This window comes from Canis aureus, chromosome 21 (genome assembly GCF_053574225.1).
Source record: "Canis aureus isolate CA01 chromosome 21, VMU_Caureus_v.1.0, whole genome shotgun sequence".
Taxonomy (NCBI): Eukaryota; Metazoa; Chordata; class Mammalia; order Carnivora; family Canidae; genus Canis; species Canis aureus.
Genome location: NC_135631.1, coordinates 24,289,825 through 24,317,237, shown reverse-complemented (window position 1 = coordinate 24,317,237; position 27,413 = coordinate 24,289,825). Strand labels below are relative to the sequence as shown.

At 46.0% G+C, this 27,413-nt stretch overlaps 1 protein-coding gene and 1 long non-coding RNA gene across 3 annotated transcripts in view; one reads left to right on the top strand and one right to left on the bottom strand.

The window, feature by feature from the left end:
* Window positions 1-27,413, bottom strand: part of PRR5L (proline rich 5 like) — a 141,984-nt gene that overhangs the window by 96,881 nt on the left and 17,690 nt on the right. The gene's annotated exons all lie outside the window — the stretch shown is intronic.
* On the top strand, window positions 1,111-2,965 carry LOC144292799 (uncharacterized). The gene is made up of 2 exons (XR_013360170.1): window positions 1,111-1,398; window positions 1,952-2,965. It is a non-coding gene; the product is annotated as an uncharacterized LOC144292799 (long non-coding RNA).

Here is a 27,413-nt window from a genome sequence, read left to right as displayed (position 1 = left end):
CTGGTTCTCATGGGAACTCTACGAAACAGGCGGTACTATTACTATTATTATTATGAACTTCCTTTTATGTAGGAAAAGTGGAGGCATCGAGAAGTTCAGGAACTTTCCCAAGGTGGCTGGGCTCTGAGGTGGCAAGGTCCGTGCAAGCCCAGGTCTGCCCACCCCAAAGCCCAGGCGCCGAACCCCCGCAGTGGCTGTGTCCCGAGTCCTGGGGAGGCCAGCGGGTTCGGGGGCCACAGGAGGGACGTCTAGCCTGCTGTCATCCCATACTCCTGGCGGCCGGACCGTCCTCTGCTTGGCAAGAGATGATGGGTCACAGTGGTCCCGGCAGCGCCCGGAGCTTGGGCTCGCTTCTCGCTTCTCTGGGCTAGCCACGCTCCCCCTGCCCGAACCCCCACGTCCTTCCCCTTCCCTGGTGCTGTCTCGGTGATCAGCTAGTTCGCCCCCGCCGCCTTACAGCCCAGCACCCCCAAACTCAAAAGAGAGCCCTGCATGCGCACAGCGGGTACGAAGCACATGGGGACGGCCTCCGTCAGGTGTCACACACTCACGCCTCCGCTCTCATCATCTCAGACTGCGCCAGGTCTCCAGACACTGCTGATTTGTCTGGAGCTCGTGGTCACCTCAAACCTCTTTAAACCAAGTCAAAACTTTTCCGAAAGTCTACGGGCAAAGAACCATGACCTGCAGACTAATGTGGCCCACCGCCTGCTTTTATAAATAAAGTTTTATTGAAACACAGCCAGGCCTATTTGTTTACAGAGTGTCTCTAGCTGCTTTTGCACCTGCAGGGGCGGAGCCTGAAACGCTTGCCATTTGGCCCTTGACTGAAAATGTTTGCCCATCTCTGCCCCACGTACTTACACTCCAACCTTTCGCTTAAGACAACACCATGAACACCTCTTGGGTCACTGCATATGGATCTAACATTCGCTTTAAAAGCTCATATTTCACCAAACGAATGAACTACAGTTGATTCTACAACTTCACTATCTGTGATCTTGTGATAGAATAAGAAATATGTGTTTTGTCTTCCTCTCTGCTTCCTGGCACCAAGCTTCTAAAACCCTTGGAGTTTCCTGAGTCATGGGCTGGGAGGAGCATTTTTATTATTCATCACGGAGCCCTTTTCAACGATTCCTGAGTGTATGCTACTGAGGGCACCCTTGGTGGGCCCCTAGATAATTTCAAGATGGGGGGCTGGTGGCCTGAGGATCCAACCATGCGATTGGATTTCCAACCCTGCTCTGCTCCCATAGCCCTCCCAGAGTCCAGGGAGGGGAGGGGGGCTGGAAATTGAATGGGATCACCAAGGGCCAATGAGTTAATGCACCGTGCCTGTGTGATGGCACCTCCAGAAACACCCTACGTGGAGGAGTTCGGAGACTATCTGAGTCGGTAAGTGTGTCCATACGCTGAGAGGGCGGTACACCCCAACGTCCACAGGGATGGAAACCCCTGTATTCAGGATCCCTCCGGCCCTTGCCCCATATACCTCTCTGTCTGTCTGTTCATTTGTATCCTTTACAATATGGTTTACGATAAACCGGCAATAGCAAGTAAAGCGTTTCCCTGAACTCTTTGAGCCCTTATAGAAAATTATCAAAGCTGAGGAGGGTGTCATGGGAACCCCCAAGGTGTAGCCAGGTCAGACAGAGGTGTGAGTAACCTGAGAACCCACTACTTGTGGGGATTGGGGCCTTAACCTGTGGGGTCTGGGCTAACTGGGTAATTAGTGTCACCATCCCATTGACTTGGAGGACCCCCAGTGGGTGTCCAGAGGGCACTAGAGAATTGCTTGGTGTGCATAATCCACACGTTTGTCTGAAGCAAAACATGGGTAAAAATAGATCACGGCACTCGTACCATTGATGGGCCCCTCAGATTGCAGTCAGATTTCTGCCACTATGGACAATGCCATAATAAACCATCTGCCTTTTCAACCCTCCAGAAGAATCTGGATATGATAAAGAGATCACGGGGCTCAAGGATGAAGCTCCTACTCTGCCAGTAAGCCTCTTGGAGCAGCATGTGTAGGCAGCTGGCACGTCTGACCAGGCTCCTGGAGGAGGAACTTTTAGAAAAGAGAAACAGAACGTTTCTCCAAACAGAATGATGGCCCTGATAGAGTCACCTGGATGCTCTCTGAGCTCTCCGTTGTGCCCTGGAGCTTTCCTCTGAGCATCGGTTCTCGTCACCTGATGTACTCACCTCCTGCTGAGCCCTCCACCGCAACCCAGGTGTTGGGGTGGGGCGACCCCCCACTCCATCCAGGCGGGGTATTTGTGCCTTCGGAACCGGGCAGAAGGAGTTTGGCTCTGGGGAGACAGTGCCTTTGATCCTAGAGGTGGCAGGAATACACCTGGATCACTTGTTCCTAATCTTTCCATGGTTGTAGACGCCTGAAAGCTATAAATCTACCCCCACCTCTTCGCCCCAGGAAAACCTGTGGATTTTTCTGTATGACTTCAGCATAAACCACAGCATGCACGGGGGTCCTGGAGACGCCGTCCGGGGCGTACAACCCTTAGCTCAACAACCCCAGCGCCCCAGGTACACTGCAGCCACATTCCTCCCTGGGGCCTACCCACCCCTTGTCATCAACTTGACGCAGCAAATTTCTCTGTGATTCATTAACTCTTCCTTCCTTGCATCACTGACCTTGTGCCTGCTGTTCCAAAGGCTGGTCGTCACGTGCCTCCTTCTTCCTCTGGCCATCATCCTGTTGGGCAAGATAAACGCGCTTCCCAGCCCTCAGGCACCTCTTGCCCGGCACGAAATGCCCACTGACCAACCCCTGCTCCTCTCACCCTGGCCCGCTCCCCTAGCCTCTGGAGCAAGCCTCGGTAGGAGAGAGCCCTTTCCCTCCAACCTTTTGCCATCTGGATCGGTCTTCCGGAACATTCCTGAAAGCTGTAAATCTTCCAAGTAAACTCGATTTTCCTTTCTGGCTCTCGCCTGTAAATTTGGTGGCTTTGTTGTTCCTAATTTTAACAAAGGAAGTTTGGCAAAAAAAAAAAAACAAAACACAACTACAAAAATGTCAAATTCAATGGCCAAGGAGGAGCTCCACTGGTATTTGTTTGTGCTGCCCCCTACTGGTTAAGAAAAGTAGCACCAAATAAACCTGGGCGGGTCCGTCCATTCTTGGTCAAAATGCTCACAGGTTTATCTTGAGTTTTAAACCGAGTCTTAGAAAGTAATGTGGGATCCCTGGGTGGCGCAGTGGTTTAGCGCCTGCCTTTGGCCCAGGGCGCGATCCTGGAGACCCGGGATCGAATCCCACGTCAGGCTCCCGGTGCATGGAGCCTGCTTCTCCCTCTGTCTGTGTCTCTGCCTCTCTCTCTCTCTCTCTCTCTGTGACTATCATAAATAAATAAATAAATAAATAAAAAGAAAGTAATGTGATCCTTCCTTATTTACAAAGGCCGAGTCCCCTGGGGTCTATTTTAAGGCCTCATGATGTCCAGTCTCCGTCTTTGCCCGTAGGCCCAGGAATTCCCTTCCCAAGAATCTGCCCCGAAGACTTAGTAAGAAACGCAAGCAACAGATTATTACCTCCAAAGATGGCCAACTTGTCACTGGTGGAAAGAACCAGAAGGAAGTTAACGGTCCGACGACAGGTGACATGACACAGTCACAGGATGGACTATTACGTTTGCCTTTAAAATGATGCCAGTGAATAATCACTAATGGTACGAAGAAGTATTTATGGGAAATAATCAGGACACAAAACCACGAGCCCTGCACCACCTCGACTGACGGTGCCTAAGTAGTGCAATTAGGCTGTCTTAGACACTCCCATGTTTCCCAGTTTTCCTGTGAGCATGTGATATTTGCAAAATCAAGAAAAAAATCATAAATCGTATTTTCGCATGGCGGGAAGTACACCGGGAATCTTCAAGCACGTTGAGAATCAAATGACCACGATTTGTATATCCTGACCCTGTGTCGCCGGCTGAGTGACTCAAACCCCACAGACCTGTTTCCTCAAGGTAAGTGGAGGTGGTGATAGTGCCTTCATCACAGACCTGCTGTGAGAGAGACTAGAAGGTGCACCGCAAAGCTGCCCAAACAATCCCTGTCCTCCATTCGTGCCCCCCGTATATTCACCTTTGCACCACCTGCTGCCTCTAGAAGCTCAAGCCGTCTTCCCTTTGTCTTTATCATTTTCCCACAGTTTATCACCTTTTTAAAAAATGATATATAAATGGGACACCCAGGTGGCTCAGGGGTTGAGCGTCTGCCTTCAGCCCAAGTCATGATCCCCGGATCCTGGGATCGAGTCCCACATTAGACACCCCACATGGAGCCTGCTTCTCCCTCTGCCTGTGTCTCTGCCTCTCTCTGTGTCTCATGCATAAATAAATAAAACTCTTTTTAAAAAATGGCATATAAACTGCCAGGCTTAACCACTTTGGGGGGCTTTCACTTCTTTTCTGTGAGCCCACCCCCCCATACAAAATAAACCTTTATTCCCGTTCACCTGTCTTCTGTCAGTTTAATTCACAGTCCTCAGAATCTAAACCTAATAAGATAGAAGAAAACGTCTTCCTCCCCTACACTACCCACGTTTGCTGAACCCTTAGATGGGAGCAGGAATAATGCAGTTCCTCCAACCCGCCCTATGTGCTCAGTCGCAGTCCCTTCTTTTATTTTTTTTTAAAGATTTTATTTATTTATTCATGAGAGACACAGAGAGGGAGAGAGGCAGAGACACAGGCAGAGGGAGAAGCAGGCTCCATGCAGGGAGCCCGACGTGGGACTCGATCCCGGGTCTCCAGGGTCACGACCTGAGCCAAAGGCAGGCGCCAAACCGCTGGGCCACCCAGGGATGCCCTGATGTCCCTTCTTGTTGTCGTTTTTGGCTGTGCGGACCAACCACCACCTTGCATGTGTTAAAAGGTCAAGTGAAGCATACTAAAAACATTAAATTTATTTTGAGCAAAATCAACTCAAATCTTAAACCAAGCAGCATCTAATCCAGGAGGAAGATAAGGGTTCCATGGAGCTCTATGAAATGAAAACTTGTATAAAGGAATGTGGAAAACAAATAATTCATCAGAAGAAAAGAGAAATAAAGAGAGAAAGAGAGAGGGGGAGGGAGGGAGGAAAGAACCCGTAGTTGGGAATCTGTAAGGGAATAGCAGGTATGAAATGCTCTATCAGAGGGAAGTGGGAAGAAGGAAATTACAGTACGGGGGAAAGAAGTGGCTGGGCTCCTGCGAAGTTGCTTTCCTTCTGGGATGGCAGGGGCCTCCGGGGCAGAGCCTTGGTGCAGACCAGGAGATCCCTGACTGACCCGTTCGGGATCTCATTTCTGGGAAATCTGAAACTGTAATGGAGCCAAGTATCGGTTTGTTGAAGGAGGGGAGAGGGTGGCATGAGGAACTCCAATTTGGGAAACGGGCTTCAGTATTGCAGAGGTGGATCATGGAACTCTTATAGTCAACCTCTGGGGACCAAGAAATTCTCAAAATACCCAGCTGGAGGGCCATTTGGGGGTCAAGACTTGAGTTCCTACAGACTTTTCACATGAAGGTGGGGGTATCAGCAATATAATATTTTAGCCAGTCTCGGAGCTTGAGCAACAAACACTCCCTGGTGACCACCGAGAGCCCCTTCTTACCCCCCATTACACCCATCAACATGTGGCTGATTTCACCAGTGAAAACCCATTTCTGACACTTAGCCGGCGAATTGGCCAACCATTTGGGCCAATTTATGACGTAAATTGGGCCAATCTCAGACGTAAAGAGAGCTGAAGCACTTAAAGCAGGCCCCTTCTGGAATTAGTTTTCCGACATGATGCTAGCCGACCGGTCGGGAGCATGGACACCTGATCCGGTAGCTGCCCCAAGTGTCACTTTAGATAATAGACATAAGTATCACGCTGCCCGTGCCGACACGATGCAGATGAATGACAGACACAGCACCTGTGACATCCCTGGTCCCTGACGTGCATCAGCATCAGTGATTATCAAGCCCGGTGCAAAAATTCAACGTAACACCAAATTCTGAATTTTGCATTTCATACCTGCTATTCCCTTACAGATTCCCAACTACGGGTTCTTTCCTCCCTCCCTCCCTCTCTCTCTCTTTCTCTCTTTATTTCTCTTTTCTTCCGATGAATTATTTTTTTTTCCCCACATTCCTTTCTAAAGTGCGGCCGTGCTTGATGGGGAGGTACAGTGAGGGTCTCCGGTCAGAAGACTGAACAAGTCAGTGCCGAACCCAAGGTTCCCGGGGCAGAGAGGTGAGTCCCCCACCCCCACGCTCACCCCTTCCAGGTCTCACTGCACCTCAGGAATCCCATAAAGAGGCCTCCTTTGGCATTCTGAGAGCTCCCCATTCAGGGTGGTTTTATCAGAGAAATTAAACCAGAAAGCTCTCAGCTCAGATAACAGGATTAATGAACATTCTTCTCATTCTGCAAACCACTCATCTGGGCGGAGTGCACTCAGGTCTTACTGAGGTAGAGGACTGGGGCGGTCTTGGAGCTGCCCAAGGCTGGCGGGTAGGGGGGCGGGGGGGTTGGCTCTGCCACAATCTAGGCTTTTCTAGGAGTGGTGTGGGCCTTCGTCCTCCTAGGCCAGTTTTGTCCTCCTGTCCACCCCCCTCCCCGGTCTCCAGCGTCATATTTCCAGGCTGATGTCCATAGGCTGAGCCCGGCCCACACAGGAACAACCCCAGTAATAGGAGCGGGAGCTAACGTTTATGGCACCTCCGGGGTGGTCGGCCTCACGCAACGGGGTCTCAGGGCTCACCACCCGCCCAGCTTGCCTCCCCAGGGCTCCCGGGCAATGCCGTGCCCCGAAGGCCCCACCAGAGACGGGCACGTGGGCTCGCCTCACAGGGCACGTTGCACGGCGGGACTTAGACAATCTTCCACTCGCCACACCCACCCCCGCACCCAAATTTCTTTCCTCTTCCAGCCGTCTCTTTCTTTCTCCTCTTTCTCTCCCCCACCCTCAGCCTCTAGAGGCCCTTGATTCTCCAGAACCCCTAAGCACGGGGCTCACCTTGCAAAGCCCCCTGGCACCTCAGCTGCAAAGCCACCCAGTCCCCAGGCCCAGTGACTCGGCCTCAAGCTCTTTCCTCGTGGGGAGGGGTTCTCTCGGCTCATCCCAACCACGGGAGGTGATATAATCCTCGCCACGTTCTAGAAAAGTAGGAAGTCAGGACTGTTATCACCCCATTGACACAGCCAGTAACAGGCTCCAGGTGGGCTTGTCCGTATCAGTTGTCCAGGGCTGCGAGCCTTCTGAAGGCTCCCTGTTCCCTGTGACCCCCTGCCCAGGTGGCCCCGACACGCCCGCGGTAAACCCGCGCTCTTCACCCTCTAGGGGCCCTGCTCTGGAGTCTCATGAGCACCCTGACTGTGCCACAGGGCTCACCCGTCTCTGCATCCGCGGCACCCACACGCAGAACAGCTTCAGAGATGCTCGTCCCTGGTGGGTCTTGGGACAGCGTCACCTGACCGGCTGTACATCCCCCCAACCCCCCCACCTTAGAGCGTTCAAAGAGGGCTGCATTTTCAGAGGCTGACAGGCAGGTAACCTAACCCAGGTAATCCCTCCCCAGCCCAGGGGGCCTCGGGCAGGCCGGGGGCCATGCGGGACAGTAGCAGGAGGGCCAAGGCACCTGCTTAGACCCAGGGGGGCTCGGGCAGGCCAGGGGCCAGGGGGGACACTAGCGGGAGGGTCAAGGTGCCTGCCGAGGGGACCTAACGGGACTGAGATGGATTACTCTGGTTTACAGGCTAACGTTTCAAGTGACAGTTGGGTGGAGGCTTAATAGAATCAATTAATTCTCTTTTCCAAGAGGGACAGAAGCAGAGCCCCCCAGGACAGCTGGCTCCGAGATGGCCCCAAGGACCCTCGGTGCTCACCTGGCCTCCTTCAGGGCCCTGCTGCCTCTGGCATGGGCCACTATTCCTACAGGACAGCGGTGGGTGTGGGTGTGGGTTTCTGCTGCATCCGCCTTGGGCAGCACGAGGAACAGGGACAGGTCCCCTCTTCCCTTCCTCTCCCTTCAGCACAGGGTGACAAATGCCAGTGCTCCAGGGAGCGGTAGCCATGGAGGGCTGAAGACCCGGCCTGGGCCCTTCACCTCCTCATCTACAAAGTGGGGGCAGTTCCTCTTCCCAAGGTGACAGGCACAGACCCACCGCGGGCCGTGTAGACACATGCACTTTGCATGCTCAGCGGTATCCGCCGCGGACTGCTGAGACACGTGAGTACGGCCGCAGGTGTCTGGGTGACGGGGACGAGGACGCTGTGCCCGTTTAGAAGGAACGGACTCCACAAACCTGGCGACCCGGGCCCGTGGGCATACGGACCCACAGTTGCAGAAAGCTCCCAGTTATTCAAAAGAAGGCAAAAATCCAGAGTTTTGCATGACACCCTCTAATTCGTAAATATTGACAACAGGTTTAGAAAGCATTATTAACCACTAGGCTGCATGAAACGAAGGGAATCGGGGGCCCGACCCAGCTGGAGGCTTCCAGACCACAGACCCTGTCACCCACATCCCGTCGAGGCAGGATAGGTGAGAGCAAAGCTATGAGAGGGACCCCGAGATACAAAGGGGATGTTTTTATTGTGTGCAAAGTAGGATTTGATCATCGAAAGGGAAGAGAGGGGACGGGCGGGCAGCTGAGACTCCGAAGGGGAATGGCAGCTTACAGTGCCCTCCCAGTGCTGTCTATCTCATAGCTGTTGTAATCAAGAAATGAAGTGAATGTGAAAGGCCTAGCTCGTAGTAATTAATCAATAAATATTACCTTGAGCATAAGTAATACTCATTTAAACACACGTCAGCCCTTACCGCTCAACAACGCAAAGGAAATTTGTGAAGTACTTACTGCGTGCAAGATTTATTTTTTAAAGTTTATGCTTTAATATATTTTTTTTAGTAATCTCCACACCAATGTGGGGCTTGAACTCATGACCTGGAGATTAAGAGACGCATGCTCTTCTCATTGAGCCGGCCAGGCACCCCAATATTTGCAAGTTTTGTTTGGTTTTGGTTTGGTTTTTATAAGTAGGCTCCATGCCCAACACAGGGCTTGAACTTAACGCCCTGAGATCAAGACCTGAGTTGAAATCAAGAGTCGGACGCTCAACCAACTGAGCCACCCAGGGGCCCCTACATTTCTTAAGTTTTTTAGTAAGACTCCATGAGAGATATTAGGACTTGGAAGACGGGCCCCATGCTTTATTCTCTCCTAAATCCCCAACACTGAATGTGAGGTAGGAGGTCAATGAGAGTTCATTGAGTAAGGGGCTCCCGTTCTCAAGGAATCTAGAATGAGGGATGGGGGCAGCAGACGAGACCTAAACGCGTAAAAAATTAACAATGAAAAATTTACACTGTTCAAGTCATCAAAAGAAGAGGAGTCTGGAGTAGAAGAGTGTGGGCATTTGAACAATTTAAGTACATACTCGTTGCTGGAAGAGCTCAGCTTCAAAAGAAATCATCTCAGATTCAAGCAGGAAGGGGCAAGCCTCACAGTGACAAAGGTGTGGCTTGGATATGAAACAAAAAGCATTCCAAGAGGGCTGAGTAAACAGAGACAGGGTGACAAAGTACTAGGTGTGTTTCACTGTGAGCAAAGGAATTTGATGGGGACAGAATGTTCAGAAGAGCTGGGAGGTGGAGGAAATCTGGAAAACTGAGTTGAAAAGGCTTTCAATGCTAAACTGAGGTAGAGATTATGGAATATCTTCCCCTCCTTCCTTTTTTAATAGAACATTTACATTTATTGGCCCAGAACGCACTCTACTCCTTAGCCTCACTGGTAGCTGGATGTAACCGCGCGACTAAGTTCTGCTTTAGTTCAAACCTAAGGGAAAGTCCTATACGCAAATTCTGGAAGGTGGACACAATGGCTGGAGCTTTAGCAGTCATCTTAGATCATGAGGCAGATTGCTAAGGTGGATGGAAGAGGAAGAAAGGAGCCAAGGTCCCCGATGACTCTAGCAGTTTCAGACATAATGGTCACAGAAGAGAGGAATAAACTGTACTGTCTGAGCCACTGTTTTTTGGTGTCTATTCTAACATGTAGGCAAACCTAATTCTAACTGACCCACAAGCTAAAGACTTCACACTTTATCCTGGGATAGAAGGCAAACATTGAAAGTTTATGAACTGGCAAATAACAAGATGAATGTGTACATATATATTACATTGTCCATATATTTATTCATATTTATATATTCATATACATAAATACACACACACTCATACGTATATATAGGAATTGTCTCATGCACTTATGGAGGTTGAGAAATCTCAGTATCTATAATCTACAAGCTAGAGACCCAGGAGAGCCAATGGTACAGTTACAGTGTGGGTCCAGAATAAAAAAAGACTGGGAGCCTGCGTGGCTCAGTCGGTTAAATGTCCGACTCTTGATTTCGGCACATGTCATGATCTCAGGGTTGTGAGATCCAGCCCCGGGTCAGGCTCTGCCACTGGGTGGGGAGCCTGCTTAAGATTCTCTCTCTCCCTCTCCCTATGCTTCTCCCCCACCACGTGTTCTCATGCATGAGAGCTCTCTCTCTCTTTCAAAAGAAAAAAAAAAAAAAGAGGAGACTAATGTCCTAGCTTGATGACAGTCAGGTCGAGACAGTGAATTCTCTCTTATTCGGCTCTTTTTGGATATGCAGGCCTTTGACTAATTGGACGAGGCCCGCCCACATTTGGAAGAGCAATCTGCTTTACTCAGTCTACCAATTCAAATGTTAATCTCATCCGAAAAACACCCACACAGACACACACAAACACACAGTATTCGACCAAATGTCTGGGACCTCAGTGGCCCAGTCAAGCTGATGCGTAACATTAACCATCACAAATGAATATGTGCTAAAAACTAGAGGGAAAGTCATCCTAAGAACTGGGATAAAAAAAAATCAGAAGTACACGTCCTTCTTCATTGGCCTAACTAAAATCAACAGGTTTGGTGGCTCAGGCTGGACCAGAGAAAATCAAATAATCTAGTGTTCTATTTAAAAAGAAGGGCGGGGACCCCTGGTTGGCTCGGCGGTTTAGCACCTGCCTTTGGCCCAGGGCGCGATCCTGGAGCCCCGGGATCTAGTCCCACGTCGGGCTCCCTGCATGGAGCCTGCTTCTCCCTCTGCCTGTGTCTCTGCCTCTCTCTCTCTATGTCTCTGATGAATACATAAAATCTTAAAAAAATAAAAATAAAAAGAAGGGCTCCTGATTTAACCACCTGATATCAGACCCTCACTCCATCAATTACCAGCTCTGTAGCCCCAGGCAAGTCCCTGAACACCTCTGTGCCTCGCTTTCTTCATCTGTAACACAGTAGGGATAACAGCTTATGTGCTAGGGTGGCTCTAAGAATTCAGTCAGGTAAGTCACTTGTTCATTCACAGCTGTGTGTTTTATTATACCTGGTACGTGCCTCACACGGCACTGGGCATACAGAGAGGGACAAGACCATTGAGAAGAAGCTAGTGAGTAAGATTGTAAGCAAATGATGAAATGAGATCACTTTGTGGGGCATAGTGTACACTACTAGCGACATGCAAGAGGGTTTTACACAGGAAGCCCAAATTTGTAATAGCCAAATACCAGTAACATATCTTAGAGAAATACTTGTTTTTTTGGTTTTTTTGTTTTTTTGTTTGTTTGTTTTATGGATGATGGCATGTCTTCATTCAACAAACACTCTTTGAAAACCTACCGGGCACCATGGTTGCCAATGAGGGGATACAGTGGAGAGCAAAACAGAAGAATCCCTGACCTGCCCAAGCTGACGTTATCATTTTGTTTGCAATTAATTTAGTTGTCCTTTCTAAGTAAATTTAAGTTCGGAAAATAGGATCTATCTTATTAAGTAAACAATGCCTTGTTGGTACGCAGATACAGCAAAAAATGGTGACAATGGTACATGATGAGCCAGGCCTGGGATGCGCTGGGCCCAATGTAGGTCAGTTAGCGCCCGTTGGAAGGAGTTTCCAGACCGGTGCTCACACAGAGAAGCGCATGGCCACATCCCCAAACCCCAGCTTCCTGCTCATCCTCCGTCTATATCCCAAGTCTTCTCTTTATTTCTTTGACTATGTTTTGGGGTGTGTATGCAAGAGTAAATCAGAGTATTTCCACTTCGAAATCATAAGAAAACCTACTAATTGGATTAACTGTGGCAAAACTTTGTAGAGCAAGCAAACTTCGACTAAGAAAATATTTATTAAGAAAAGTGATTTTCATCTTTGCTTATTATATAGTTTGGCTAACTATGAGTTGTACCACAAAGAACCTGTTTTTCTGAATCTATTAATATCTTATAATTATCCCGTCAAAGCTCCCACTTAAGCAGACCATACCGTATCTACATTCTAAATAAATACCATGTACTTGAGAATAATTTGTCCCTCAAGTAGGTGAACAGAGCCTCACTTCCCCCATTAAGTGAACAACATAAATATGTGACAGCATGTTGCTGCCCTCCCCCGAGCCTTCTGCACACCAGTCCCGTTCCCACACTCAGTAATTCCAATTACCCTCAGAGAGATGGCAGGTAATGAACTGTTCAGTAATTTTTATTTCCAAAAACTTTATTCATCTCACATCACCCCCTCCCCCAACATACACATACACCCTGCCACCCAAGCAGAGGATAAATATATTTATGGAAAGATCAACCCAAAACCTCAAAACCTAGATGGTAACTACAATGACCAAATGGGGTGGAGGTACAGAGCAAGTGACCAAAGAAAATACTATTAAGCCTTTCAAAACTGACACCTAAAAAAATAATAATAATCAGAGCTCAGGGGAACTACAAAACTTCTCCTTAGTCACCTCACTTCCATCGACAGTCCTGGATAAAGTGCATTCATTTTTCATTCATTCATTCACATGCTCACTCAGTACAAGTGTACTTAGCTCCTCCGCCTCAGTAGGTACTGGCTTAACACTGGTGTACAGAGGCCAGTAGAAAGGAGCTTCGACGTGGATGGAACTGGAGGGTATGATGCTGAGTGAAATAAGTCAATCGGAGAAGGACAAACATTATATGGTCTCATTCATTTGGGGAATATAAGAAATAGTGAAAGGGAATAAAGGGGAAAGGAGAAAAAAATGAGTGGGAAATATCAGAGAGGGAGACAGAACATGAGAGACCCCTAACTCTGGGAAACGAACTAGGGGTAGTGGAAAGAGAGGTGGGCGGGGGTTTGGGGTGACTGGGTGACGGGCACTGAGGGGGGCACTTGATGGGATGAGCACTGTGTGTTATTCTGTATGTTGGCAAATTGAACACCAATGAAAAATTTACAAAAAAAAAAAAAAAGAAAGAAAGGAGCTTACAGCCTAGTGTGTGAGAAAGACAGCGATCCTACTGTCACACAAATATAAAATTACAAGCCGTGAGAAGCACCATATAGGAAGGGTAAGTGTAAGACAAACCAGGAATTTGCCCTAAGCGGAGGAGTGGGGATGAACCCAGAGCGGAAGGACTGGCTGGTTAACAAGGCAAAGAGTGAGGGGCAGGTGCTCCGAGCAGAAGGACACAGGAAGGGAAGCCCTGCTGATGTGCGAGAGCGGCTAAAGGCAGTAAATACTGGCTGCAGCTCCTCACCGGAAGAGAGTAAGGTACAGGTGGAGTCAGGGACCGGAGGCAGCAGCTTTGGGGAAGCCGGGCAAGGAGGTTGGCCTTTGTTCTGAGACCAGGGGAAAGGCACCGAAAGAGCGTTAAGCGGAGAGGGTACACATCACATGCACATTTTGAAGACAAGATACAAATAACCGTGTAAAAAACTAAGTCAGCTAATGGCCCCTCCAGTTCTAGTCGCCCCTTCCTCTGTGTGACCATTTGAGAGAAAGACTACATCTCCAGGCTCCTTGGAAATGCAACTGGGTATGTGCATGTGACTGCATTATGGCCAATGGCATGTAAGCAGAATCGTCAGGTGGGAGGGGCTTCTAAGACCCTTTTAGGAGGCGAATGCATGTGCTCTTTGGCCTCCTCTTCCCTTCCTCCATCCTGCAGCTTGGAGACCAGATGCTGCCATCCTGGACTATGAGGAAGAAGCCACGCAGGGAAGAGAAACGAGATAAAAGATGCAGGGATCCTGACATTGTGGAGAGCTTACCAGCCCCAGGCTGCTCCTTCAGCTTTTTAACTTATTGAGGTAGAACTCACATACAGTTTTTATACAACCCTCCTACCCCTGAATCCATTTGAAGCATATAATTTGGCATTTCTGACAATTGTGTACATCCATGTAATGAACAAGATAGAAAACATTTCTATCATCCCTAAAATATATTTTTTTTTTGTATTTTTAAGTAATCTCTACACCCAACACGGGGCTCGAACCTACAACCCCGAGGTCAAGAATCTCCCGCTCTACCAAGCCAGCCAGGCACAGCCCCTGCCCCCCGCAAAAAAAAAATTTTTTTTCATGCCCCTTTGTAATTCACCCCTCCCTCTACTCCCAGCTGGAGACAACCACTGATCTGCCTTCTGCCACTATAGACTAGTTTTCATCTTCTAGAACTTTATGTAATGGAATCATATAGCGTATACTCTTTGTGTGTCTGACTTCCTTCGTTCAGCATGATTATTTTGAGATTTATCCATGTTGTATCAATAGTCCCTTCCTCTTTACTGCTGAGTCGTATTCTAGCAAATGAATGTAATAGGTTGTTTAATCAGTTCACCACCTGATAGACATTTGGGTTGTTTACTGTTTGGGGCTATTGCAAACAGAGCTGCTATGAACACCTATGTATAAAATCTTTGTGTAGACATATGATTCGTTTCTCTGGGTAAATACCTAGAAGTGGAATGGCTGCATCCTATGGTAGAGGTCGGTTTAACAATATGAGAAACAGCCCGTTTTTCAAAGTGGGTATAGCATTTTACGTTCTCATTAGCAGTGAATGGGGAGGCTGGTTGCTCTACATCCTTGCCACTACTTGATATTGCCAGGCGCTAAAATTTTAGTTATTCTAATGGGTGTGCAGTAGGCTACCTAGATTTTTATATGAGAACGAAAATTACCATCTTAGTTGTGTTTAAGCCATGTTATTTTGGATTTTCTGTTACTCCCAGCCAAAGCTACGGCTATGGAATGCAGAAAGCAAGAATGGAAGGAGTAAGACCAGTTAGGAGACTCCTGTGGTTTAAATAAGATGGGAATGGTGGATCCAAGTAGGGGAAGGGAGTGGGGATGAAGAGAAATGTATGATTGACAAGGTAATTAGAAGAAAGTGGATTTAGGATTGGAAAATTAGGTATGGATTAGATACAGAGGGTTAAGAAAATCACTTGGGTCTCAGATCCAGGTTCGTTTAATGCCAGAGGATATTCCCACCCACCTCTCTCTTTGTCCTCTAGATGTCAAAGTCATATGGAGGAGAACCAGCAACTGCTCCAGCTTCCACTCTGGCCAATCTCTGGTTTTGGCTGGTTGAGTCGTTTGTGTCTTTGTTTTGGTGCAGAGGAGAATGTTTTGGACAGGAGGGAGGAGGATATAAAAATGCTGATGTTGGCATTCATGAAAATCGTCAGTAATATCATTACTGTTTTTGTTAATACTTATAAAACTATTATTATTAATATTGATTCCTGCATGTATTTCCTCTTTTAAGTCCAATTCCACAGTGGCAAGAAATCAAAGAACTTAAATAAGTATAATCCCTTAGTTTAGTTTCTGAGGCCAGAAACTAAACTAAGAGCTTTGGGTGGATCATTTTTATTTCATTCTTATAATAATCCTGTGTTTTTCTGTACTTTACAGATAAGGGAAACTAAGACTCAGAGAGATTAAGTAACTTGCCCAAAGTCACACAGCTTGTAAGAAGTGATGCTTCCTGTGTTTTGGAACCGTCACTTCCAAAGCAGAAGGATTATAAAGAAGGGTCTGTTGGGATTAAGATGGGTGGAGAGAGCATAAGCGATTAAATAAGAATAACCAAATGATGATTAGTGAAATGGGGCAAAGGGGCTGGGGGTTTACAGGTCTCTCCTAATTTTTCATCTTTGTGATTTCAAATAAGTAAAAGTAAAATATGATCTGTATAAGCCCTGAATGAACTTTCTTTATTCAATAACATTAAACTTTTTTGGCTTCTTAAAAAATAAATAAATAAATAAAATAAAATAAGACAGCACACATCATTGCTGATAGTGTAAATTAATACAAATGTTTTGGAAAGCAATTTAGAATTCACATCAAAAGTACTAAAGATGTTTACCTCTTAGAGCCTCAGCATTTTTGCAAACTTCAACAATGGACTCATGGGCATGCATCCTAAGGAAATAATCTCAGATATGTGTAAAGATCACAAAGAGAATGTTTGTTCCAGCAGGGGTTATAGTGTCAGAACAAGGAAAACAGTCATAATGACCATCAATAACAAAACAAGTTAAAAAAATAAAAATAATAAATTAAAAATGAACCAAAGAACTCATGGCAAAGGAATGTGTTGGTGTATTATGCCTTCTTGAAAAATGGTGCTGCTGGAGAATACTTACCGACATAAAAAATGTTCACAACAGATTTAAAAAAAAAAAGTAATGAAACAAATGGTCCCCTATAATCAGATTTTTCCTTGACTTAGAAAGAAAAGATATATCTCAAAAGTCAACAATGATATTTTATAAGTAGTGGGAATGCGAATGACTTATTTTCTGCTTCTCTGTATTTTCTAAAATTCTAACAAGAAATATGTATTTGTTTTCAGGTAAATCAAGAAAAGAATATGTTAAAAAGACTTCTAATGTTAAATAACCATGTTTTATAGATTCATAAATCAGTGTATTTTTCTTAGAAGTTTTGAAATTATAACATAGCTGAAGTAGAGCACACTAATTTCAAGTGCTCAACTTGATGATTTTTTTTTTACACATATGTACACACCCATATAACCATATAACCATTACCCGGATCAGGATAGAGAACATTTCTGGCTCCCCATGAGGTTCCCTCATGCACCCTTCTAGTCTGTCGCCAACCCCCCCTTCGAAGTAACCATTGTTTTAACTTTTATAAACATTGACAAGTTTGTACTGTTCTTTTTTTTTTTTTACTTATTTTATTTAAATTCGGTTAGTTATCATTACCCTCCGAGGTAGAGTTCAGTGATTCATCTGTTGCATAAACACCCAGTGCTCACCACATCACGTGCCTCCTTAATGCCCATCACCCAGCTTATATGCTCATATTTAACATCATGTAAATGAAATTATGCAGTAGGTAGTCTTTTGTGTCTGGCTTCTGTAACGCAACACAATTTTTGTGTCTCGTCTACATTCTTAGGTGCTCCAGGAGTCCAGTCTTTCCTACTAACGCGACAAAATTCCATTATATAAATATGCCATAATTTTTGTATTTATTATCTTGTTTCTGGGGCATTGGGGCTGTTATTGACCAATAAGGAATAATTCTTTTATAGAATTTGTTGTTGGAGTCTTTTTCTAGGCATATATAGTCATTTCTCTTGGGTATATACCTAGGAGTGAAATACCTGGCTTTTTATAACTTTTAAGTTATTTAAGTGGCTAACCAGTGAAATAACTGCCAAGCAGTTTCCCATTTACCATTGTACCATTTAACATCCCACCAGCAACGGTACAAGGACCTTCAGGTGCTCCGTATCTCTGCCACCCTGTGGTATTATCAGCTTATTAAATTTTAACCCAAATATTTTTTGGTAGACATTCTCCAAGTGCGAAGCAGATTTATAGCTGATGATGCTGGACTACCTGGGACTGTTTTAAGTGCCCGTGATAGAAAGCCAGGGCAAACTGGGTCAGCAAAAACCTACTGGTTCGTGTCCCTGGGAAGGCTAAGGAGTAGGTTATTGCTTCCCAACGTTTTCATGCCAAGGTATAGCTAGACAATGACAATACGTATAGAGCACCTAGGGGTAAAATAATTTGAATTGACTCTGGTCGCAGCTCACCTCATCCAAGCTGGCCACCCAAGAAGCTGAAGAGACCAGCTTCTCAGGACACCTAGAACCCTGCTGCCCTTGGTGCCCTGGTTGAGAAGCTCTGAGGTAGGTCGCATGTAGCTCAATAAAGAATGGCTGTGGGAACAAGGCCAAGAGATTAAACTCACTCCCTCCAGGGCCATCTGTCATCTCTGTTTATCTCTTTATTTTGGTCTAACTCTTTCTCCAGAGGCTGGGGATAGTGGCCACCCAGATTCCTCAGCTTCGACTTGCTATTCAAGAGAATGAGAGGTGCATTGGTTTCCTAGGGCCGCTGGGACTAAGTGCTGCAAACTACATCACTTCAAAGGACAGAAGTTTCATTTTTCGCAGTTCTGGAGGCTAGAAGACTAAAATAAAGGTGCCACAAGGACATGCTCTCTCTGAAAGCTCAGGGGAGAATCTGTCCCATGTCTTTCTCTTAGGTTCTGGTACTACCAGCAATCCTTGCTGTTTCTCAGCTTGTAGATGCCACTTGGCTATAATAGCTCTGCAGCCTTTGCTCCCATCCTCACCTGGTGTTCTCCTCATGTGCCATTTCTGCTCTTCTTGAGGACCCCAGTCATATTGGATTAGGGCCCACCCTTGCCAAGTAGGACTTCATATTAATTTGATTTTATCTGCCAAGCCCCTATTTCCAAATAGAGTCTCATTCACAAGTAGCTGGGATTAAGACTTCAACATATCTTTTTTTTTTAAAGATTTTTGTCTACTTATTTGAGAGACAGTGGGAGAAGGAGCAGGGGAGAGGGACAAGCAGACTCCACGCTGACCATGGCACCCGATGTGGGGCTCCATCTCCAGGCCAAGCTCAACATACCTTTTGAGGGGCATACAATTCAACCCATGGCAGGAAAGCTGTTCTCCCTCTCCAATTCTTAACATTCAGGTAAATCCCAACCCAGGCCATGTTTTCAGTCCTTCGACTCATCACCATGTCCCAAGGATACAACCACGTGGTTACCCCTGTGATGAGGCCAGAGTAGTAGTGGTAGTAGGCAATGATTTGACAGCTTAATACCCAAAGGTCACTTGGAGTAGAGAAGGAATTCCCCCAAAGAATCCAGAAGAAAGGGTATGAGCCAAGTGTGCCAGGCAGATGAAACAAATAGCCACCACAATTCACTCTAAGCCGTTGGGTCAAATCATTCCATTTCCTAGGGTTATATGTATTACCAATTCATTTTGAGAGGTTCACCAAGCATTTATGCCGAGTATATTGGTGTGGGCATTTTACTGAGATACTTTTTAAAAATGGGTATTTGAATTACTGGTAACACCTGCCTTAAAACTTTTCTAAGGTGAAACTCTTAGGCAGGTCAAAGATTTCCTGACTGCTGAGAGAATCTCATGGGTAAAATGGTTGCCTTACTTTCAGAGGCAATGTCAGTGTAGTAGGTCATTGCAAAGAACGTTTTTGGAACAATTATAAAGTGCAGATATGTTCCAAACCATTAAGAAAGTTATTCTGAGGAATAGTCTAGGAGGTTTTGAACTGCTATGGGCTGAACTGTGTCCCCCAATACTCACGTGCTGAGGTCCTAACCCCTATTGCTTCAGCATGTGACTAAATTGGGAGATAGAGCCTTCAAAAGGTTATTAAGGTAAATGAGGTTTTTAGGATGGGCCCCAATCCAGTATGACTGGTGTCCTTATAGGAAGAGGAGATTAGGACCAAACACACCCAGAGGGAAGAGCAGGTGAAGACAAAGCAAGTAGGCAGGCTTCTGCAAGCCAAAGAGGGAGGCCTCAGAAGAAACCAACCCTGCCAACACCTTGCTCTCAGATTTTTAGCTTCCAGAACTGCGAGGAAATCCATTCCTATTGTTTAAGCCACACACAGTCTGTGGCATTTTGTTATGACGGCCCTAGCAGACTAAAATGGGGATTTACAAACCACACAGAGGATTAAAACAGGTGGTGGACCCAGTGGATGATCCACTCTTCTTAGCACTCGGTCACGGTCATGGTGGAGGTCCTCCCCGCATGCCCCTCCTGCATCCCTGGGGTGCCATGTGGGCAGTCAGGCAACTCCACAGGTGCGTCTGGACTAGGTTAAGCGCATTAGTGATGCCCAACCTCAATGGGCACAATTTCTTTCTAGAATGAGTTCATGACCTCCTCTGGGAAAATGAGGCTTGAAAGGACTTTGGTTAGAGACTTATGGGAAAGAAACTTTCTTCCCCTTCTGAGAGCCACTGGGAAAGACCTTTTCTCTTTCTCTAGGATGTGGAAGAGGAAGCAAGGAGCCCCTGGACCTATTGGTACCCATCTATGGTCATGAATTGAGATTGTTTTACCATTTCATGATCCCCAAAGAAGGCAGAGTGGAGAGACAGGAAGAAGATAATCTTTTGAGGACATTTTTGAGTCCTGTATTAAGCCATAGATGATGACACGGAACAATAAATGCCCTCTCTTATATAAATTTGTTACTTTAACTGAAAGCATCCTACCTCAAAGGTTAGAAAATCAAATATGTTTCTTTAAAGTAGGCATGTTTTACCTTTACAATTTTAGAGAAAAAAAAAAAGCAATCAACAGCACTGAAACTCCATTACTTCTGAAAAATTGCATAATAAGAACAGTAAACAAACCAGAAGGAACTTGTTAGCAGGAACCTATTTCTAAAAACCAAATAAAATTGTTACAAGCAACTATAATAAATAATTACTCTTTCCATGTTATCTACTGTATGCTAAGCACACCATGTGCAGTATCCTGCTTAATCTGCACAACAATCCAATGAGGAGGGTCCTGTAAGTATCCCCATTTTACAGATGACAAAACAAAGCCTCCAAAGGTTTCAATAATCTGCTCAATGCTCTCTCTCACTCTGTCTCTCATGAATAAATAAATAAAATCTTTTTTAAAAAAGGGGGGGGATCCCTGGGTGGCTCAGTGGTTTAGCGCCTGCCTTCCACCCAGGACGTGACCCCGGGGTCCTGGGATCGAGTCCCACATCAGGCTCCCTGCATGGAGCCTGCTTCTCCCTCTGCCTGTGTCTCTGCCCCCACCCCTTGGTGTATCTCATGAATAAGTCGCTTAATCTCTCTGCAGCTTATTTTCCTCACCTGTAAAATGGGGATAATAATAGTGCTTAACATAAAAAGCTGCACTCCTAAAAAAAAAAAAATTAGTGCTTAACTCATAAGGTTGTTTGACGATTAAATGAAATCATAAATGAAAAATGCTTAAAACAGAGCCTGGCACATAGTAAGCCCTTGATAGATGTTGGTGTTTAGTGCTTTCATCATAATTAACACGATGATCCCGATCATTATTAATGATGGCCTGACCAAAATTTTACTTTGTACGAATATTAGCTTCACAAGTCCAATTTTAGATGGAAACGCTGCATTTGGGATTTGTTTATTCCCGCTAGGGTCTTCTGGTAGTAGAAACACTGTACGTTCATAGCTGTGTATTTTTTTTAAGATTTTATTTATTTATTCATGAGAGACATAGGCAGAGGGAAAAGCAGGCTCCCTGCAGGGAGCCTGATGCAGGATTAGATCCCAGGACCCTGGGATCATGACCTGAGCCAGAGGCAGATGCTCAACCACTGAGCCACACAGGCGCCCCATAGCTGTGTTGGTTTGTTTTATGTTTTGGGGTTTTTTTTTACATTGTTCAAAGCCCTTCTGAAAATATTCTCATTTACTCCTCCAACAAGAGGAGTAGAGTCCTTTTCACACTGGACAGATAAGGAATCTGAGACTCAAAAACCTAGCTATTAAGCATCAGAGTCATAATCCCACCAGTTATTTTGGGAAGCTTTACCTTGTTTTCTTTTTGGCTCCTAAGTCACATGGCTTTTCTTCGCTTACAAAGCTTCCTCGATGCTCCACATCCCCTTGCTAAGAATGATGGCTCTCGTTTGATGCCTCTCCAGCATCAGCTTTCTTCCTGTTGTTAGAGAATTCACGTGTCCCCCATGCGTAGCCGGGCAGCCTGGACAAGACCAAGTCCACACCCAACTCCAGGCTGCATCCCATCTAACGAAGATAGTCTGCCTTTGTCTCTTGGCCACTTGATTGGATGAGGTGGGGACACGTAACCGTTGTGGGGCAATGACAGGTTGCAAATCCCAGGTCTTCAGTGGAGATGTTAGAAGGGGTCCCTCGTCTTTCTGTGTTCAGTGTAGGGTGAGGGCTCCAGCTACCTTACTTATTTTGCTCTTATGAGGAGGGAGTGAGAGGGTACTCAGAACTGGGAGTATAAGAAAAAGGATGAAGTCAACAGTAGTGAACACAGAGCGAAGTTATGGAGAAAATCCCAGTCCTTGGTGACGTCATTTGAGCTGCTGGATAAAGCCTCAGTTGGAGGCCCAGCAGCCACTCTAGACTTTTCCAAAATGGGAGTTAACATTTTCCTTTTATTGTTCATGTTGGGTTTTCAGTAACATACTTGCAAACAAGTTATTTCTGATAGACTGGGGCTCCCAATACAATCTACACAGAACCATCAAAAGAAAAGGAAGAATTTAGGCTGGACTAGTTCTATAATCTTGATATGGGATATATATTCTTCACGGTACTGGCTTCCACTTCCAAATCCCCCGATAACTTTTATTTTATAGCACCTATTTAACAGTTAATAGCCCATTTTATGTCCCATCAGAAAAGAAAGCAAAGTGGTGGGCACGAAGTGCCTCCAGTATAAGGAAGGAAGGAAGGAAGGAAGGAAGGAAGGGAAGAGAGAGAAGGAGAAAGAAAGAAAGAAGAAAGAAAGAAAGAAAGAAAGAAAGAAAGAAAGAAAGAAAGAAAGAAAGAAAGAAAGAAAAAGAAATACTGTGTGATTTGTACTTTTAGGACCTCCTAGTAAAAAAAAAAAAAAAAAAAAAAAAAGGTGCAATCCTGGAGACCGGGATCGAATCCCATGTCGGGCTCCCAGTGCATGGAGCCTGCTTCTCCCTCTGCCTGTGTCTCTGCCTCTCTCTCTCTCTCTGTGTGTGTGTGACTATCATAAATAAATAAAAATTTTAAAAAAAGACAGAAGCTTTAAAAAAAAAGGAAAATTTAAGAAAACCACCTCCCATGAACACCTTCTTTTGCTGTATTTGAGTCTCTGACATTCCCTACCAAATTTCTGTCTTTTTCCTTCATCTCTCTTCTCTCTCATCTATCCCGTGACTCACCCCATCTTAATTCCTTTGCAGTTTTCCAGATATCCAGGACATTCCCCTGGCTACCCTGCACGGGTGCCCAAACTGCTATTTCACTATATCACTTCACCTCACCGCTGAAATCCCGCCCTAGTGCAGGTTCCCATCCTCCTTGTACATAATGATTCAGAGCTGACAGTAGCTCCACACATCCATACCCACCCTTTCAAGGTGCGTTGAAAATGAACCCAATGAATACCAACTGGCTGGGTTTCATGGATTCATCAAATCTCAAGACTAAAAAGAAATTAGCTAGCTCATCTAATGGTTCTAACGGGTGTGTGTTGATCAGCTCTGTGAAGCATGACAAGCAACGGCCTATAAACCGTACCCGGTAATTTACTGAAGTCATTGAACATAAGACAGGAAAACAAAGTTTGATAAAGAGCACTATATATTCAAATCGGAGATTTCTGCTTGTCCAAAAACATCTAAAACAGTTGACGTTCGTAGATCCAGACTATAGAAAGAACTGCTGCAAATCAATAAGAAAACTTGGCGCTCAAACAGGCACTTCACGGAAGAGGATATTAAAATGACTAATAAGTATATGACAAGTGCACAAACTTGTTATTTGCTTGGCAGACGCCAATAAAAACCACCGGAAACCAGAATGATAAACAATTGGAGCTCTTACAACAAGGCCCTTGGGAATATAAATAGGTATAGGCATTTCGGAAAACTACTTAAGTGTCAACTAAGCAGTTTGATAGCTACTAAAGCGGAACATGGACAACCTATGACCCAACAATTTCCTTCCTGGGTATATCATGGAATGAATAAAATAGCTCTGAACACAAGTTATGGGGAGTTGTATTCTAAAGTCTGTATGAAAGGTGGAGGGAAAAATCCTCCAAAGGCAAAATTACTCTTGATGCTTCCTCAAATTGCCTGTAAAATACAGTATAAAGACACATTTTACGTCTGCCACTTAGTGTGTGATAAACGCTTTACAAAATCCAGTTTATTGAATCCTCATAACCCCGTGAGACAAGTTCTGGCACCTGGATTTTACAGGTGGGCTCCGAGGGGTCAAATAAGTCACCCAAGGTCACACAGACAAATGAGGACAGTGCTAGGGTTTCAACCTGATTGCAGTCGGTCCCCACACTCTTATCCATTCTGTACCACCTTTCTAGGCTGTTGGCTTCATCAGGGTAGGCAAGCCCTACAAAGGAGGGGAAGAGGAAATGGGTTTTGAGATATCCCTCTGCCTCAACTTCCCACACCCCTGTTTCATCTGTCAACCCAAATGCTAGCCTGCCCCAAGAAAGTGAGGCTTTGGATTCTCTTCTCGTTTCCCACTGAGAGCCTTAACCTAGATCAGTCCATGAACTACAGCCTATGGGTTAAATCCAGTCCTTCCTTCCTTCCTTCCTTCCTTCCTTCCTTCCTTCCTTCCTTCCTTCCTTCAAAAGATTTTATTTATTTATTTATTTATTTGAGAGAGCGAGAGAGCATGAGCAGAGGAGGAGCAGAGGGAGAGGGACAAGCAGACTCCACGCTGAACACAGATCCCCTTGCAGGGCTCGATCTTGTGACCCTGAGATCATGACCTGAGCCGAAACCCACAGAGGCTTAACTGACCAAACCCCCCAGGGGTTTCTTGAAAGTTTTATAAAAACATAGCCAGATCCATGAGTCTCCGAGTAGTTTCTTGAAAGTTTTATAAAAACATAGCCAGATCCATGAGTCTCCGAGTAGATGATCATTGCTTTTGCCCTATAATGGCAGAGTTGAGTCATTGCAACACACACACCATATGGCCTTCAGGGACTACAGTATTTATTATCTGGCTCTTTACAGAAAAAGTTTGCTGACCCCTAGCCTAGCCTAATAGACTTTCTTTGCAGCCAGACCCCATAAGGACCAGGAGGAGGTTGCTTTCATCATCCCGTGTTTCCAAACAACAGGCTTCCTAATCATCCAGGCCCCGTCCCAAAGGAGAGACATCTGGACACTCTGAGTTCGGAAGAATTCTCAGAGGCCCCAGAGTTGCTTTCTGCTGCAAACACCCCCTCCCTCTTCCTCTGGTAGCTAATCCTGGAAGGACCTGTCTGGGAGCAAGGTAACTACAGTCATCTGCATTTGTGAACTGCATTTGTATCCAATTACCTCACAGCACAATATTGATTTTGCATATCCTTTACAACATCGCATTAAGTTTGTTGCAAGCCTTACTTGATCCCAACGCTAAACTCTGCTCATGCATATTCCATCTTCATAACTAGTTGCTCGTGGAATATGGCCAATTGCTCACAGTTTACACAAAATCAAAGGGAACACTGGTCAGAAGGGCTGAGCTATTAGCTCGTACCCCAGATTAATTCTTAATGTGTAGATGATGAAAGGAAACTACTACAAAGCTAACGGCCCAAAAAAGAATTTAAGATTTCCAAAATGAAATATCAAGAGAGAACCATTAGTAAGTTTATGAATTGCGTGGTGATTTCAAATTTCTAAAGCCGAAGCTATCGGCTTAAATTAATCAATTTCTGTCTTGACTAACGCAGTTAAATAGCAGTGGGATTTCCTAAATGCATCTGAACTTGGCAGTTTTGAATTTTATGCCCGGAAAGGAGGCAAATGCACTTCCCTCTCCTACCAGTTCAATTCGAGGCATAAGCTTTTAATAATAATAGTTACAGTTTTCTAAACTTTTAAATTGGACCAGGCTCTGTTTTTACATGTAGTGTCTCGTTAATCCTCCCCACAGCCATATAAATAGGTCCTGTTATTATCCGCATTTTACAATGGAGGACGCTAATGTGCAGAGTGATTAAGTAACCCACAAAAGTTCCCAGCATCATCTAGATAGACCTAAATGTTCATTCTTTTATGTCCCATAGTGCCTTATACACATCTCATAAAAAGTTATGGATGCCCATTTTCTGCTGGGAGAAATCCCATTTATGTTTGGTGAGAAATGAGGCTATTATTTATTCAAAAAGCATAGACTGCGCTGCTGCGAACCACCAGGCACTGCTCTGTGTTTTGCAGGCACGATTTCACTTTGTGTTCACAACAGCCCCTCTAGGCCTGACCTGGGGGCTCAGAGAGGCTGAGGAACTAGCCCACCGCCACAGTTAGTAAATAAGAGCGCAGCAGGGACTCCACACGGGCCTGGGCACTTGGATGTCTGCAAAGTGCTTTGATGCACCACCTTGATACATTAACTGAATCAAGCTGGAGAGGTGGGGCCATCGTGCGTTTGATAGGGTAAGTGTGCGCAGGAGCTGGGACAGGGCCAGAAGGCCCCGCTTACTACAAAGAGTGAGAGATTCTGAGTTCCCGAGAGGCAGAGGGAGGAGAACAGCATCGGAGGCTGGTGTGGGGGAAATGGCACCAAGGGAAGCCACTGAAAAGAGGGAAGCTCCTAAGGGAGGTGTGAGAGTTGGAGTGGCGTGAGCACCCGCCCGTGTGTGCACCCGTGTGTGTGTGTGGCCTGCACGGCAATATCCCCGCTCTCCGCTCAGCCCCTCCTCACCCCTCGCCAGACTGCTGTCAGGAAAGCCCGCCTTGCTCACCCCGGTGTAAGGAGGTTCTCCCAGGGTGAGTCGGTGGGGGGCCAAGGTCTGGATTGCTGCAAGGCCGAAACAGACCGCTCCTGTGGACCTGAAAGCCCAAGTCCAAGGGCTCCGCTGATGTCCATCCATTAGTCATTTGTGGGGACCTTATTTTAGTTCCTTCTTGCCAAGCACATGCTTCAACTGAATTAAGTATTCATTAGTGGCAGGTTCTAAATGGAGGGGGGAGGACTCATCACAGGGTGTTTGAGACCAAACTTCTCCATCACTTACTATGAAGCAGCCGCTTGGCCTATGTTAACTCCTTTACCTGCACCGCGACCCTATGGAGGAGGCGCTATTATGATTTGCCATTTTACAGAAGAGAAATCGAGGCACAGAGGTGTTAAGTGACTGGGTCAAAACCACTCTGCTGGTCGGCAGACAGCTGGGACTTTGGGACTTGAACTCCGCAGACCCGTTTCAGGGCCCATGATCTGGAGCAGCGCTCGCGGCCGGCTCTAACCTCCAGTGTTAGAGTACAGCTAACCAGCTCTCTGGTATTTGTCCTCCAGGCATTATAGGAAAGGTCCGTGGCCCCAGGCTGCGGCTGGGCCCCTCTGTTGCTGTGTTTGGCTTTGTCCTACGGGAAGGACACGGGCGCAGAGGTGGGGCTGCCGAGCCGAAGGCCTGGTCCCCAAGCACGGATGGCCCTGAGCACAGCCTCCTCTGCCTCACTGCACCCCAGGGCAGGCTTGCCT